This window comes from Hipposideros armiger, unplaced genomic scaffold (genome assembly GCF_001890085.2).
Source record: "Hipposideros armiger isolate ML-2016 unplaced genomic scaffold, ASM189008v1 scaffold_224, whole genome shotgun sequence".
In the NCBI taxonomy this organism is placed as follows: Eukaryota; Metazoa; Chordata; class Mammalia; order Chiroptera; family Hipposideridae; genus Hipposideros; species Hipposideros armiger.
The window spans coordinates 27,634-34,777 of NW_017731574.1; the positions used below are offsets into that span (position 1 = coordinate 27,634).

General features: G+C 51.9%; 1 pseudogene; it reads right to left on the bottom strand.

The window, feature by feature from the left end:
- Positions 1–1,510: 1,510 nt before the first annotated feature.
- LOC109389153 (beclin-1 pseudogene) lies at positions 1,511–2,522 on the bottom strand (annotated as a pseudogene).
- Positions 2,523–7,144: the final 4,622 nt, after the last annotated feature.

Below are 7,144 nucleotides of genomic sequence, written 5' to 3' on the forward strand. Positions count from 1 at the left end.
TATATAAGTTTCAAGTGTACAATTCTGTAATACGTGTAGGATGATTTGATTAATATAAAATTTCAAAGCATTCAATAAAACAATAATTGTTTAAGGATATATATATGTGGTAAAACTATATAGAGAAATAAAAGAGTGATCGACACACAATTCAGCATGATAGTGACCCCAGAGAGGCAGGAGCCTGGCAGTCTTCATACACTGTACACCATATGAGTCATGTGTCCCCTTCAGCAGGTGGCCCCAGTTGCATAGTGGCAGGTCTCAAAGACAGGGTGTGCCCACACACCATTGCTGAAGCGACACAGACACTATCCCATGCAGGGACTCACATACAAACTGCAGAAATTCACGATCCTACATTCATTGACCTAAGTGACCTAAGTGACCTAAATAACTCGCTTTTTTCCAGACTTCAACAAATCTTTTATTACATATAATTCTCTCCCTATCATTTCAAACTGCATTAAACACCATTTCTTATCTCCAACACAGAGCAGAGTAGCCATTCAGTACTAGAACTGAGTGCAGAAAGTGTTTAATTTCAAAGTTCTGATCTCATCACATGGTGACCAAAGCTCGTATGTCATTTTCTCATGTTATCTAACTGTGTGTCTCACATGTCTCGTATTCTCAGTGGTGACAAAGCTTCTATTTCATATTGTAAGTGCAGGAAGTTGAGAGAAACAAAATCCAGTGAAAATACAGTGATCTCAATTCAACAGAGGTTTTTTAAAAAAAAACAAATTTAGGGCCGGCTGAGTGGCGCGTTGGTTAAGAGCTGGCTTTGGACGCCAGAGGGCCCCGGTTTGAATCCCACATATGAGGGCCAGTGACACTGCCCTCTACAGCTAAGATGCTGAACAACAGCTCAACCTGGAGCTGGGCTGCTGTGAGTCACCGGCGACGGTGTAGGTTGCAGCCCGTGGCAGTGGGTTGCCATGGGCTACCGTGTGTAGCCAGCAGCCACAGTGAGCAGCTGTCCAGAGGCCAGCGACTGATCTGCCTCGCCCTGGAAGAGCACAATGATGGTGCCAACTTGGGCCAGTGAAGCAATGTCCTCCATAACTAGACTGAAGAACAAAAGGACAGTAACTTGTCTGTTCCCTTTCCCCCAATTCCCCAATAAAAATCTTAAAAAAAAAAGCAAATTTAAATTTGTTATTTTGAAGGGAGGGAGGGAGAGAAAGAAAGGCATGGAATTAAGAATCAAAACAATGACAAAGGCTGGTAGCTAATACATGGCATGTCATAGCTCTGGAAACTATCATATGATATTTTAAAATAAAGGGTTTTTTTTGGACTTGGTGGGTATTGTAAACATGTGCTGTTTGACATTACCTGAATTTAATTTAAAGCATTTTTTTTTGCAAACAAAATAAAATTTAAAGCCTTTAAGGCAAGCATCTCTATAAGGAAAAAAAAGTTATTTGTTATGAAATTGTGAGGCAAGACCCCACTTAAGATTCATCATGCATGAACTTGAGAGCTATTGTTCACTGTTCCTGAGTTAAGCTGGGTTTTGATGGAACAGGGAGCCACCGCTGCCTCCTCTGTCTTCCATCTTGCCTTTTTCCACGTCCATCCTGAAAGGACGACAAAAATATGTCTCACCCTTTCTCAACCTCGTTTTGGAACTGCTGCACACGGCCAGGGAAGCCACCATCGCACACAGCAACACTTGTCCCAGAAAAACAGCAACCCCCAGAACAATACCACAGCGGCCCCTTAGCTTTGTCTGAGGCTGAAGATGCGAGTGGTTTCCATAGGAACGAAGCGATAGCTCTGAAACTCCAGACCCATCTCACTGGCCAGGGCATGGAGCAGCAACGCCGTCCAGCCCCCAGCAGCATTAATTTCATTACATTCCATAGGAACACTGGGCAGGGGACCCAGTCTGAAGTTACTAACTGCGCCAAATTGTCCACTGTGAAGCCGTTCAAGGTCTCATGGAAGACATTGGTTTTCTTAGCTTGCCCAGCTGCATCTGGGCATAACGCGTCTGGTTTCTACCCCCTTCAGCCCATTGCCTTCCAGCGCTGACATTTAAACTCACTGTATTCCCCCCAATTCTGAGCTTCCTCCTCATCCAGTCTCTCAGCGTCAGCCGGGGCAGTCTCAAGCTTTCTCTTCCGCTGTCTTGTGGCTTTTTTCCACATCTTCCCGCTCCTGGGTCAGCCTGTCCTCCTCCAACGCCAGTTCCTGTAGCTCCGTTTGTCGCTGTTCACTGTCATCCTCATTCATTTGTTCTAAGATCTCCAAACACATTTGCAGTTCTAACCTTCCTTTTCAGTGTCCCGCTGGTCTAAAAGAGAGTCTGTGTATTCCCACATCTGCCTAGCCCCACAGGATGTCAAAAGGGCCCCCAGTGACCTTCAGTCTTTGCCTAATGGTCTCTAAGCTGCCGCCACCAGATGGCTCCCCATCGGAGTGAAGTTGTGGCACTTTCCACAGACACCACCCCTGGCAAGGGTCAGCAAGTGGCTCCCTCCTGAGTTAGCCTCTTCCTCTTGGGTCTCCATGGTCTCACCTGGGCTGGGGCAAGTGATAAGAGCTGTGAGCTCCTAGAGGTGACTCAGTCCAGTGTTGGGGGCTGACTGCGGCGCTGGCCCACAAAGCTGACCTGCATGGTGCTGCTGGGCATCTGACCCCTCCATCGCTTGGGACCCGGCGCTGCCACCTTGGTCCAGTCTACAGAGGAACACCGTGGCCTCAAGGTGGCCCTGGAGCAAGTCCTCCAGAATGGCCATCACCCAGTCTTCAGTTACTTCCCAGTCCACCAGCCAACAGTAAAACACTTTTATGAGCATTTATCGTGCACCTAAGTGCCTTCTACGTATTGACCCGTTCACTTAACCAGTGTTCTACCAGCACCTCGGGAGCCAGATGCCGGGCAAAGGGCTGCACACACTGTGACCACTGTCATAGGCCCCATCCTCATGAAGAGTGGGGTGTGGGGGTGAGGGAGACAAGCCTGGGAATGCCCATGTGGGGTGCACCTGCTCTTACAGACATGGGCGGGGAGCCTCACAGGCCTCAGCATTCTAAAAAAAACTCCCCCCCCCATAAAAAAAAGAACTCCCAAGGGCCGGCCGAGTGGCTCTGTTGGTTAAGAGCTCGCTCAAGAGTTTGAGTTCTGAGCAACAGCAGTTCGAGTCCAGCCCGAGCTGAGCAGCCGCTGAGCTGCCAACAGGTAGCAGGATGGCTCAGCTAAAAAACAAAGAAAGAAAGAAAGAACTCCCCCCACCCATGCCCCCTTCAGCTACTACCCTTCTTCCTGAAGTACTTGAAAGAATCCACTGCTCTTGGCCTTCTTGTCTTTCCTCCCTCACCTCAATGGGCTTTGATCTACTTTCTCCACTTCTGAATTCCAACAGCTTTATTCCAGGTCTCCAGTCATTCCCAGCTTTTTGAAACCCCTGCTGCCCTTCTCACCAAGGCTTCTTTGATGCTTAACCCAGCCCCACGGGCTGCCTGCTCCATCCCCTGCACCGAGGCATAAATGTGGGCGCAGTCAGGGCTCTGGCTCAGCCCCCTCTCTTTTGTATCTAACCCTCCTTCTATGTGATCTCATCCGTGACTTCAGATACCTCCACAGATGGCACCAAACTCATATATCCAACTGCCTGCTCCATGTGACAGACATTTCCATCTGGCAAACAGAATTTTTGATTCACACAAACCTGTTCCACTGTGTCTTTCCTGCCAGGGAAATAGTGATACACCCACCCAGTCGCTCAGTCCAAAAGCCAACGAGTTATTCTTTTTTTCCAATCAAATAGATCAGGCCGGCCGGGTGGCGCAGTTGGTTAGAGCACGAGCTCTGAGCAACGGAGTCACCAGTTTGATTCCCACATGGGCCAGTGAGCTGTACCCGAGCTGAGCTGCTGATCTGCCAGTGGGCTGCAGGATGGCTCAGCTGGTAAGAGTGTGTGCTCTCAACAACAAGGTTGCCGGTTCGACTCCCACATGGGATGGTGGGCTGTGCCCTCCCCAACCCCCGCAGCTAGACTGAAAGCGGCAACTGGACTTGGAGCTGAGCTTGCGCCCTCCACAACTAAGATTGAAGGACAACAACTTGACTTAGATCTGATGGGTCCTGGAAAAACACAATGTTCCCCTTCCCCAATTCCCCAACACAGTTCCCTTCCCCAATTCCCCAATAAAATCTTTTTTTAAAAAAAGTAGAAGACAGAAAATGGAGAAAGGAGGAAAGGAGGGAGGGCTCACATCACAACTAAATGCACTCTGTCCCCACTGACCCCTAACAGTGAGACTCCCCCATCCCCACTTAGGGTTCCTGTGGTCTCCCCTTAGGACTCCCTGCCCCACACACCACCACAGAGTCAGCAACATTTCTCTGCCTTCCCCCGTTCCCCCCTTCCACACACAATTCAGCATGATAGTGCAGGTACAGGCCTGGTCAGTTTGATCTCCTCCATCGCAGACAGAGCAGAGCCTCTGTGCTCTGAAGATGCTCCTCTCTGCCAGTGGGACGCCTTCTACTCCCCATTGAGAGCTGTCTCTCAAGTCTGGGGAAGCCCCTCTCCCCAGGGTCAGTGATTTCCTGCCCTGGGTCAAAGTTGACCAAGTTCTTGGGAGTAGAAGGCAAAAGCTGAGCCGAGCTGGGCAGGGCCATGAAAAGAGGTGGTTCAGGGACAGGCTGGGACTCGAAGCCCCCATCTGGCTCCAAGGACAACAGATCCTGGCTGAGATCCACACGGCTCAGGAACGTGGAATACCAGGCCAGGCACAGGGCCCAGCTGAAGAGGCCTGGAAATCCTCATTAGCACGCTTGGCTCAGGTGGAAGATGGAGTTTCCAAAACAATTTGGGATTGAAGGAGGTGAAACGCGTCTCCCTGGCCTTGAGCCCTACCCTCAGTGTGTGCAAAGCTGACAGTGGGCAGGGCCCTGATGGCCCAGGCGCTGTCACAGAGGAGTGAGTCAGCTATGTCATAGAGGTGCCTATGACAGTGTGTGGCAGGTAACTTCAGGCAGGTAAGGTGGAGGTTGTGGGACATATGACACACTTGGCAGGGCAGGTGTGTGTGAAATGGGCAGTTATACCTACAAAGCAGACACGGAAGAGAGTGTGCACTGATGTGGGGTGATGGGAATGACAGGTGAGCAGTTGGGCACAGACAGGTGAGCACTTCCCTCCAAAGTGCCAGGTGTTTCAGGGCCACAGTCCCCCAGGCCAGGGGGTCCACAGAGGCCTGATGTCCTTGGGAGCCTCTCAGGCCCTTTCTTCCCTCCTTGCGGGACAGGAAAGGGTCCACCTGTGACCCTCATCCCCAGGCTTAGGAAGGACAGCACAGCAGAGCCCTCAGAGCCAGAGAAGGAAGGAAGGGGAGAAGGCACCCTTCTGCTCCAGCCATGTTCCTCTTGGGTTCTCCAAGATCCCAGACTCATCCGGGGCTCCGTCTTCAGGAACCAGGGACCTGGAGAGTGCCTATTGCCTCGGACTGGTGCTTCTACCCCAGCAGACAGTGCCACACAAACTTCCTCCCAGGACGGCTCAGGAAGAGCTTCCCCATCTCCACCCCAGGCCATAGGGCCCCTCCCACCTCTGAGCCCCTTATCCACGCCTGCTCTGAGCAGTCACCCAGTCCCCAGAGCATGTGTACACACACACAGCCCTCTTCCAGCCAGGTACCCATGACACCCACTCAGGGCACATGCAGACCCAGTGCCCACCCACCGTGCGGAGGCAGGTCCTCCAGGTCACCGATAACCTGGGCGCTCACCCCACTCCCAGACCCATCCTCAGATCTTAGCCCAAGGCCCTTCCAGAGCCCCTACAGGCTGAGCCTACTCCTATCCCTGCAGCCCGTGCCCCTCCCAGAGCGCTAACTAGAAGTGCACAGAGCTGGAGACCGGGCTCAGGGTGAGGATGGAGGTTGAAGGAGACGGTGGTGAGCACAGCCCCACACATCGCCGTGCTTATCCTCTGACCACCACCGTGACTGGCCCACTGACCCCAAGTTATTCCTTGGCCCACACTGTTCTCCAGACTTGTGCTGCTGTGGATTACCATGCCGGGCCTCTCCCAGGTCCCATCGGTCCCTGCCCAGCCCCTTCTAGCCCCCTCTTGAGCAAGCCCACAGGAGGCACTCAAGCTTGCCAGCAGTTCAACAAGCTCTCATCTGTGTCTCCTAGCCAAAGAGTAGCAGGAAGCACTGAGTCAGAGGGTCATCACTATCCCCTCCTGCCCAAGGACCATGAGGGCACCCCAGGCCCAAGACCCATCCCCAGAACCCTCCAAGAGCCCACCATCCCAGCCCAATATCATACACACACACACACTGCGGTGGACCCAGCACTACAGGGTCTTGCCTCTACGCATGAGTACTGAACCCAGGGCCTAGCACAAAGGCACACGTGTGTGTGGACCGCCCAGGACACCCATGCACACACTTGATGTGCAGTGTGTATAGTACTCATGTAAACCCGTTTTTAAACCTTTATATCCCACCCTTGGCTCCTTTATTAGGCAATTCAGGCTGCACTTGGCCTTGCAAACCAACGAGGAAAGCAGGGCCCTAAGTCTAGACTCTAAAGGCCAGGGCAGAGTCTGGCTCAGGCTATGGCACCAACCATGTGCCAGGTGCTGCGGAGATAAGGCTGAACCACCCTGACAGATCTGGTCTGGAGAGCACACCATCTAGTGAGGACACAGACAGCAAGAAAACAATTACTCTTATTCTGTTGATACACGAAAGCACAGCAGTGATTCAAGGCACAGTTTGAGATGTCGCCAGGTACCGGCCTCAGGGATGACATCCTAGGGGCAGGTGGGTTTGGCACCCAGGGTTGAAAGGTCCCTGGCTCAGTCTGGCTCTCACACTGCTTCCTTGATCTCAATGACCCATCAGGTCAGCATCAACACCTGAAAATGGACTAGAAGATGCCACTTTTGGAAAAAGCTTGGAGAGCAGAGGCCAAAAATGCTGGGTGTTTGGTGAAGTGTAACAACTGGGAGCCTGGCTTATTTGTACAGCTGAGATCTGAAGGATTTGACCACGAATCAAAGCACTGGGCAGGGAGTGAACCAGGCAGAGGGAATTACATGTGCAAAGGCTCTGTAGTGACAAGGACAGTGGCAGTCATCAGTCCTGACAGAAGGCCATATGGGCCCTGGAG